We start from the raw sequence: 10,138 nt of genomic DNA on the forward strand, positions 1-10,138 counted from the left end.
ATGGATTAAATGTTCCAATCAAAAGACATAGGGTGGCTGAGTGGATAAGAATACAAGACCTATGCATATGCTGTATACCAGAGACTCACCTCAGATCAAAAGACACACACGGTAAAGACACACACACAGTGAAAGTAAAAGGATGGAGTAAGCTATTTCATGAAAATGGAAATGAGAAAAAACTAGAGTAACAATACTTATATCAGACAAAATAGACTTTAAAATGAAGAACATAATAAAGACAAAGAAGGATACTACATAATAAAGGGATTGATAAACAAGAGGACATAATCCTAGTAAACATCTATGCAGCCAACATAGGAGCACCTAAATATATAAAACAGATATTGACTGACATAAAGAGATCAACAGTAACACTATCATAATAAGGGACTTCAACACACCATTGACACCAAGGGACAGTTCCTCCAGACAGAAAATCAATATGGAAACTGTAGCCTTAAATGACACATTAGACCAGTTGGATTTAATCAGTATTTTTAGAGCATTTCACCCCAAAGCTGCAGAATATACATTCTTCTCGAATGCACATGGAACATTTTCCAAGATAGACCACATGTTAGGCCACAAAACAAGTCTCAATAAATTTAAGAAAATTGAAATCATATCAAGTGTCTTCTCGGATCACAGTGCTCTGAAATTAGAAATCAATTACAAGAAAAAACTGGAAAACACACAAATACATGGAGGCTGAATAACATGTTGCTAAATAATGAATGGGTCAACAATGAGATCAAGGAAGAAATCAAATGATACCTCAAAAAAAATGAAAATGAAAACACAATGACCCAAAATCTATGGGATGCAGTGAAAGCAGTCCTAAGAGGGAAATTCATAGTAAGGCAGTACTACCTAAAGAAACAAGAAAAATCTCAAATCAACAGTCTATCCTTATACCTAAGGGAACTGGAAAAAGAACAACAAAATAAGCCCAAAGGAAGTACAAGGAAAGAATTAATAAAGATCAGAGCAGAAATAAATGAAATTGAGACCAAAAAAAAAAAAAAAATACAAAAGATCAATGAAACCAAGAGCTGTTTTTTTTAAAAGATAAACAAAATTGACAAATTTTTAGCCAGACTCATCAAAAAAAGACAGAGAGGACCCAAATTAATAATATCAGAAATGAAAGAGAAGTGACAACAGACACCACAGAAATACAAAAACTTTAAGAAAATACTATGAGCAGCTATACACCAATAAATCAGACAACCTGGAAGAAATGGATATTTTTCTAGAAGCATACAAACTTCCAAACCTAACTCAAGAAGAAATGGAAAATCTGGATAGACTGATTACTACTAGTGAAATTGAATCAGTAATCAACAAGCTCCCAACAAACAAAAGCCCTGGACCAGATGGCTTTACAGGTGAATTTTACGAACTATTCCAAAAAGAATTATCACCTATTCTCTTCAAACTATTCCAAAACACCCAGAGGGAGGGAAGGCTTCCAAACTCTTTTTATGAGGCCACTATCACCCTGGTCCCAAAATCAGACAAAGACATTACAAAAAAAAGAAAACTACAGGACAATATCCCTAATGAACATAGAAGCAAAAATCCTCAACAAAATAGTAGCAAAAAGAATTCAGCAATACATTAAAAAGATCATACACTACGATCAAGTGGGATTCATTCCTGGTATGCAAGGTTGGTTCAATATCTGCAAATCAATTAATGTGATACACCACATTAACAAAATGAAAAATAAAAATCATATTGTCGTATTAAGAAATGCAGAAAAAGCTTTTGACAAAATCCAGCAGCCATTTATGATAACAACTCTTACCAAAGTGGGAATAGAGGGATCATATCTCAACATAATAAAGGCCATATATGATAAACCCACATACTCAATAGGGAAAACTAAAACCATTCCCCTTAAGATTAGGAACAAGGCAAGGTTGCCCATTTTCTCCACTTTTATTCAACATAGTTCTGGAAATTCTAGCCACAGCAATCAGACAAGAAAAAGAAATAAAAGGCATCCAAATTGGAAAGGAGGAAGTAAAATTGTCATTATTTGCAGATGACATGACTCCACCAAAGACTCCACCAAAAAATTATTAGAATGGATAAATGAATTTAGGAAAGTAGCAGGATACAAAATTAATATTCAGAAATCAGTTGTATCTGTGTATACCAATAATAAACTATCAGAAGGAGAAATTAAGAGGACAGCCCCATTTACAATTGCTTCAAAAACTGTAAAATATTTAGGAATAAATTTAACCAAAGTAAAGGACCTGTACTCAGAAAATTATAAGACACTGAAGAGAGAAATTAAAGAGATACAAATAAATGGAAACACATACCATGCTCATGGATAGGAAGAATTAGTATAGTTTAAATGTCCATACTACCTAAGGCAATATAAAGATTCAACGCAATTCCTACCAAACTACCAATGACATTTTTCGCAGAAATAGAATATATAATCCTAAAATTTGTAGGGAACCATAAAAGACCCCGAATAGCCACGGCAATCTTGAGAAACAACAAAGTGGGAGGTATCACGATACCTGACATCAAATCATACTACAAGGCTATAATAATCAAAACAGCATGGTACTGGCATAAAAACAGACACATAGATTAATGGAACAGAATAGAGAGCCCAGAAACAAATCCATACCTGTATGGTCATTTAATCTACTACAATGGGAGCAAGAATTTACATTAAGGTAAAGACAGTCTTTTCAATAAATGGTGCTGGGAAATCTGGACAGACGCATGCAAAAAAATGAAGCTGGACCACCTCCTTACACCATATATAAGAATAAATTCAGAATGGATTAAAGACTTAAATGTAAAATCTGAAACCATAAAACTCCTAGAAGAAAATATAGTAAGTAAATTTGTAGACATTATCCTTAGTAATATTTTTACTGATATATCCCCTCAGGCAAAAGATGTAAGAGAAAAAATAAACATATGGGATTACATCAAACTAAAAAGTTTTTTTCACAGCAAAGGAAACCATCAATAAACAAAAAGGCATCCTACCAAATGGGAGATGATATTTGTCAATGATACATCTGATAAGGGGTTAATATCCAAAATTTATTAAAAAAAACTCATTCAACTCAATACCAAAAAACAAACAACCCAATTGAAAAATGGGAAAAATACATGAAGCGACATTTCTCTAAGGACATACAGATGGCCAATAGACATATGAAAAATGTTCAACCTCACTAATCATTAGAGAAATGCAAGTAAAAACCACAATGAGGTACCACCTCACTCCAATCAGAATGGCTATCATCAATAAATCAACAAACATCAAGTGCAGGCAAGGATGTGGACAAAAGGGAACCCTCATGCACTGTTGGTGGGATTGCAAATTGGTGCAGCCACTATGGAAAACAGTATGGAGGTATCTCAAAAACTGGAACTGGAACTACCTTATGACCCAGCAATTCCACTCCTAGGTATCTATCCAGAGAAATACTAAATGCTAATTCGAAATAATACATGCACTCCTATGTTTATTGCAGTGCTGTTCACAATAGCCAAGATACAGAAACAACCAAAATGCCCATCAGTAGATGAATGGATTAAGAAACTGTGGTACATTTATACAATGGAGTATTGCTCAGCCATAAAGAAGAATGAAATCTTACCATTTGCAATGATATGGATGGACCTAGAGAACAATATGCTAAGTGAAATAAGTCAGATGGAGAAAGACAAATACCATATGATCTCATTTATATGTGGAATCTAAAGAATAGAATAAATGAACAAACTAATCAGAAAGTCTCAGATATAGAGTAAAAACTGAGGGTTGCTAGATGGGAGGGGCATTGGGATGAGGGAGAAGGTGAGGGGATTAGAAAGCACACATTGATAACCACAAGATTGCCCCAGGGATACCAAAGACAGTTTGGGGAATATAATCAATAAAGTTGTAAAGATTTTATAGAGTGTCCAATGGACACTTATCTTATTAAGGAGACCACTTTATGGATGGTATAGATACCTGACCACTGCAGTGTACACCTGAAGTTGAAGCTGAATAATAGTGTATGTGAACTATAATTTTATACATAAAGTTATAAAATTTTATATATAATTTTATATATATGTAGTCACAGGATGTGGAGCACAGCATACAGAATAGAGTCAATGAAACTGTAACAGCTATATACAATGTCAGAGGGGTAGTAGATTGAGGGAGGGGGGTTCTCACTTTGTGAGGGGTGTAAATGTTTTGCACACCTGAAAGAAATTTAAAAAAAAAGAGAAATGATAATTATGTGACTTGATAGAGGTATTAGCTAAAGCTATGGTGGTAATCATATTGCAATATATAAGCGTGTCAAATCAATATGTTGTACACAATGTTGAATCTCAATTATATTTCAATAAACATTAATTATTACTTTTTAAAGCTGAGGGAGGGTATACTTGCTCTTTTGCTATAGCTGGGACATCTATCTTTTCCTGCCCTTGGACATCGGAGCTCCTGGTTCTCAGGCCTTCAGACTCAGACTGAGATTCACACCTTTGATTCCCCTGGTTCCCAGGCCTTTGGCTCACCAGCTTCCCTGGGATTCCAGCTTGCAGATTGTGGAACTTATCTGCCTCCATAATCATGCAAATCAATCCTTCATAAAAAATTTCTTTCTTTTTCTATCTATCTATCATCTATCTATCTGTCTGTCTGTCTGTCTGTCTGTCTGTCTGTCTATCTATCCTATTGGTCCTATTTCTCTGGAGAACTCGGTGAGATTGTTTATTTCTAAATAGAGCATAACATGGCTTAGGTGTGAATGCTACCCCAGCTACCAAATATCTGGGGCTGCACTTTTGTTTGTTTGTTTTCTTCCTCAGCATTCAGTGCATCACTCTGAACTTTGGTCGTCCACGGATCCCTTTTGCTATACCAAGGAGCTCTCCTTGGAAAGATGAATACTCTCCAGTGCTACAGGGCATGCGTTGTATAGTATCTGACTGTTACTGAGTCAGAAATGGAAGTTAGTTGCCTTATCTCCGGCCAGTTTAGAAATGGCAGTGATGACTTTTGAAGGCCATTGTGTTAAAAATGTTAATTACTTGCATGCACCCACAAAGACAGTGGCAATTTTATAACACTAAGTTTGGGAAAGTGTAATGAGATACCAAAGTTACTAGAAAGAATAAACGAAGGCCTTGCAATGTTTCCAAGAGTTGGTGTTAAATCAATTGCTTCATATCATTATAAGTGTTGAATGAAACTCTGATATACCATTAGTTTTCTCCCACTGGTTAATTCCCTTTTTATTAGATAAGATCCTGGGAACATCATATAGTATATGCCGGAGAATATCTCTGCTAATCTCTAAAATCCTGGAAATAACAGTGGGAATCTGGTTTCCAGTGATAAACAGATTTGTTTTACAGGGTTATGAGTATTTGCTCCTCACTTGGTGCACTCTATGATTTAAGAGTGCTATGATATTTCATCACATTGTTTTTCCCCATTACTACAAGCAGATGTAATGCTGTCTAATTCTATTCTCTCTGCACTGAAGATGACAATCTGTTTTTCAGCTTCCTAAAGCACGTGAAAAGTGCTTGGGTGTCATACTTTGCAGGAAGCTTAAATTAGGCTTTCTTAACAATTTACAACAACAAAATTTTACTTTAACCAACACAAAACTCAGAGTTAAAAATAAGGTACCATACTATTTCCTTTTCACTCTGCATTTTTATATAGTAAATTATTTTAATCTCCAAAAAAATCTCTTTGGGAACTAATTTTTCAGGTTCTTGCAGAAAAACGTATCTTTCAACAAACGAGAATCTAGGCATTAATAGTAGGAAATCAAGATTTCTAAGCACTGGTTGGCCGACTTTGACCACCTAATCATGGGATCTCCCATGAATTCTTAATTGTCCATGCTAACACCAGTGTCCCTCTTTACTAAGTGGCATATACTCTATAACCTGTGTTCTACATATGCTTCAGTTTAACTATTCAGGGTTGAAGTTTTCTTTTCTTTGATAATGTGTAATCTTATCAACATAGAAACCCATATTAAAGAACCGTTTCTGACCTTTACTGGTAAACATATCAAAGATTTTTCTACCTTAGAACATTAGCAACTATATTCTGTAAGAATAGTACTGGAGGGAGAGGGGCGGGGATGAGAGCAGCATGGAGTTGTCACCTGAGAGAACCTGGGACATTGAAAGACCTCAGAAAGAGGGCTTTGTGAGCAGTGCCTCAGGGGCATGAGGCTGCCCAAACTGGAGGAGTTACAGGGTCCTACAAGCCATGCCAGGAACAAATCAAAAATCCTAGGAGTACAAAACGTCAGTGCCCACCATGGGCCATCACACCAAGGTTGCTAGTGTGACTTCAAGAGACCAGCCTGGAGCAACAAACGAGTGAGCTAACCTTCACCAAAGACTGGGAGTGACACTAGGAACTCGCTACTGATATTGAAGGAGAACTGAAAAGGTGAAGATGAAGCTGTGACAGCCTATACCCCACCTCTATGCCTAAAAACAGGTACTTTCTAGCTCTTTACAGGACATGTTTGCTAACTCGTGTACCATAAGGTCAGTTCAGGACAGCCTAAAGCCCAGGGATAAATCTTCATGAACTCGATTGACCCATCTGAAAAACTGTGTGATGCTCCAGCCCTCCGACCAGCCCTACTTTTGTGGAGCTTATCGTATGGCAGGAAAGACAGATGACGCATAAGACATTACAAACATGGTGACTGAATAAAGGGGAAGCCTGGGCATCTCCTAGACCCTCAAGCAGAGGCCCTTCCTTTCTCTGGAGAGTGAGGGAAGTCTCTGGAACCAGCGCATTTAGGAAGAGAACTTGAAGATGATGGGAAGTTAGCCAAGGGAAGAAGAGAGAGAAGAGTGTTGCAGGCAGGAAACAGCACGTGCAAAAGCCCAGACCTAAGAGACAGTACAGTAGATTTAAGGACTGAAGGAGGCCCAGTGAGTCTGGGGCTAAGTGCATGTGGCAGCCGTGGAGGATTCCTTGGGGCCTGGTAATCCTTAACACTGAGGACTTGGGACCTTATCCCAAGGGCAATGGGAACTAATAAAGGCTTTCAGACAAAAGAAGGATATGATCATGTTTATGTTTTTTAAAAAACCCCAACTTTGATAAGGCTTGGGACTTGGGAGCCAACACCCAGAGAGAGAGACTAAGAAGTCATATTGGGAAGGACAGAAATCTCCCCAAGACGAAGCAGCAGCTCAACCTCGTTTACTAAAGTCGGGAACATATAGAGTTCATTTCACTCCCAGGCAGATAGGCCTTAGGTGATCAAAGGAAACAGACTGTGTGATGTGACACAGCCAAGCCAACGGTGCCCAGGCTCTTGTCACTTTAGGAGATGGCTTCTTGACTCGGTCAGCGTTTGGGGTTTTGAATATTTACTGGGGAGATTTGTTCTGCTTTCCTATCTCATTTTCTCCCAAATACTATTTTTAAAACATGCTGGTCTTGTCTAGACTGAATTTAGGCGGTAGAGGCTGAGGTTTTCCCCATCCAGGCTAAGATGGTAAGGAGGATCTAAATGCTCTAACAGAGATTGAGGAGCTAAAGGGACAGCACAGCGCCAGGCTCAGGAGTGTAGCGGCCTTCCCTCAACCCCACATCATCCTGTGAATATTCTCCTTGGCTTTTCGCTTGTGAAGTCGTCCCCTCTGTGAAAACTTTGCAACGCTGCCAGCTCCACAATTTCCCTTCCCTGCACTGCTAAGAGACAAAAGCAGAACTGCTCCTGCTCCTCTTGAGTTTGAAAGCCGTTTTCCAAGCCACAAATTCCGATTTTTCTCAAAAGCCCTTAAAATGTCTTTCACGGCTGACATTTAGGGATGTAAGTAGGGCCCTTTTGTTATCATCAAATCCAGCATATGATTTCTTTTCCCCAAAGATAGAGGAGGAAAGAAATAATAGGAAGCTAGAAAAACATTATCTTGCAGGTTTTGGGCCGATGTGTATCAACAATGGGGGAGACATTGCCAAGGAATAGGATGAACATGGAGCCCTTTCAGCCCTGAAGGGAAAGAAATACACAGGGATCCTCATGGTCCACACAAATATCCTTTCTGCACAGAGTCACGATTGAGATGGAGGACTAAGGAATTGCTCTTGAAGGAAATAGAATTTAAACTCAAAGTTCCTCCCAGCTCTCCTTTGTCTCTCCATGCACGCATAGTTCTTTCAATTTCAGAAAGTAACACATAACTCCAATACTTGATTCCTGCAATGAATGGAACTTGGACATTTATTATTATTATTATTATTATTATTATTTTTTAGCAATTTTGGTGTCTTTTAAAACCACAGAGTGCACAATATTTTTCCTGAATTACTTCCTAATCCAATTCCAGGATTCATCAGCAAATATTTGTTGCCATTACTCTTAGTAGTAAGACACACAAGTTATTCAAGGGGCTTACAATCAAATGGGGTGAGGGGTGTGTAAACAGTTACTCCTAGGCAGGAAAACAGAGGCTTCAAACAGACAATTACAGAATGTTACAGAGCAGAGCATAATGGTAACTGAGATTGGAATTGTAAGGGAGGTGTGGTGACAGGGTGGGGGGGGGTGACAGGGTGGTGACGGGGGGTGGGGGGAAGAATTTTATTAAAGAAGAGCCTATAAATAAGTCAATACTTTGAAAGTTTGATAATAACTACTATTAGATCCCAATAATAAGCAGCTTAGGTACAATCCTTATAATTTGTCTCTAACATGCCTAGAAAGCGACTCCTCCTTCAGAACCTTTAGAAACACTGCACTTTATTCCCAGTCTTAAATGTGAATATTTGATCTGCGTGTTCAAATCATCAGCAACATGTGATTTCTACTGGTGAGGGAAACCTAAAAATTGAGATTAGAGTCTATAAACCAACTTTTCCCCTCTATCCAGAGCTCATATTTTTTAGTGTCTAAATTATTGAAAACTGGGAGAATGAGAAAAGTAGCATGCCATTGGGGAAAAGATAAGTTGGTATAGTTCTATATTAAACCAGCACCAACTTTCTGGGGAAGGATTTTTTGTTATCAATGCAAACAGAATTATGCTTTCATAAAGCCAAGTTAAGAAAGTTCTCTGGCATTTTTACTTTTGACAGATTATTCAATCTACTCACCCATTTGTACCACATACCCCATACATCATGGATTCTCAAAACAATTAATGTATGAAATAGGCTTGCTACCGTGTTTCCCCGAAAATAAGACCTAGCCAGACAATCAGCTCTAATGCATCTTTTGGAGCAAAAATTAATATAAGGGTCTTATTTTACTATAATATAAGACTGGACCTTATAACATAATGTAATGTAATGTCATGTCATGTCATGTCATGTAGTATAATATAATATATGCCGGGTCTTATATTAATTTTTCTCCAAAAGATGCATTACAGCTGATTGTCTGGGTAGGTCTTATTTTTGGGGAAACGGTATAAACGAGACAGCAACTAAGAGTCATCTGTATTGTATAATATTATGAAACCATTCATGTATTCTGCAAGTTCCTATCCAGTCATTGTCACCTTATTTATCACATGACAAGAGGCCACCGTATAGTAAATTAGAAACACATCTCCCACAAAGTAAGCCTTAGAGGGGATGGCCTTGCCGAACATAGTCCTCAAATGCTGTAGACAGTATAAGTCACTTACCTGTGAAAGTGAACTTGCGGAAGCCAGGAGAAACAATGAACTCCACTGTAGAGAGTCAAAGGGTTTTACACCCTTTTCTAACTTTGGTTTTCATCATTATAAAGCATTGAACAGAATTCAAGCTTTTTCGAGAACATTATCTATTTACTTATGGGTCAATGCCCTGTAGGCCAGCCTAAGCACAGTTCAGTGACATCTGAGGAAAGGTTGAACATGCTCAAAGTAATAACCCCAAACACAGAGTATACTGGGGAAGCCCTCTGAAGGGTCAGCAGGCTCTGGAAACTGCTGACTCGCCTTGGAAGGACAGGTGAGACATGGGTGGTGGGCCAGTAAGAGCCCTGGGATTCTGGCTATGTCCAGCTCTTCTTTTTATAGGCCCTTACTTTTGAAAAGTTACTTAAAACATAACAAGGTTAAAAAGAAATATCTTTAAAGTTTTCCCAACAATTTGAAA

General features: G+C 37.8%; 1 protein-coding gene across 2 annotated transcripts in view; it reads right to left on the reverse strand.

The window, feature by feature from the left end:
* ABCB11 (ATP binding cassette subfamily B member 11) overlaps positions 1–9,810 on the reverse strand; it is an 80,741-nt gene extending 70,931 nt beyond the window's left edge. For both annotated transcript variants that reach the window (XM_019727371.2, XM_074337581.1), the window contains exon 1: positions 9,682–9,810. The gene's annotated coding sequence lies outside the window, so the exon portion shown is untranslated. The remainder of the gene's footprint in view (positions 1–9,681) is intronic.
* Between the last annotated feature and the right edge of the window lie 328 nt (positions 9,811–10,138).

Source organism: Rhinolophus sinicus, linkage group LG01 (assembly GCF_036562045.2).
Source record: "Rhinolophus sinicus isolate RSC01 linkage group LG01, ASM3656204v1, whole genome shotgun sequence".
Lineage (NCBI taxonomy): Eukaryota > Metazoa > Chordata > Mammalia > Chiroptera > Rhinolophidae > Rhinolophus > Rhinolophus sinicus.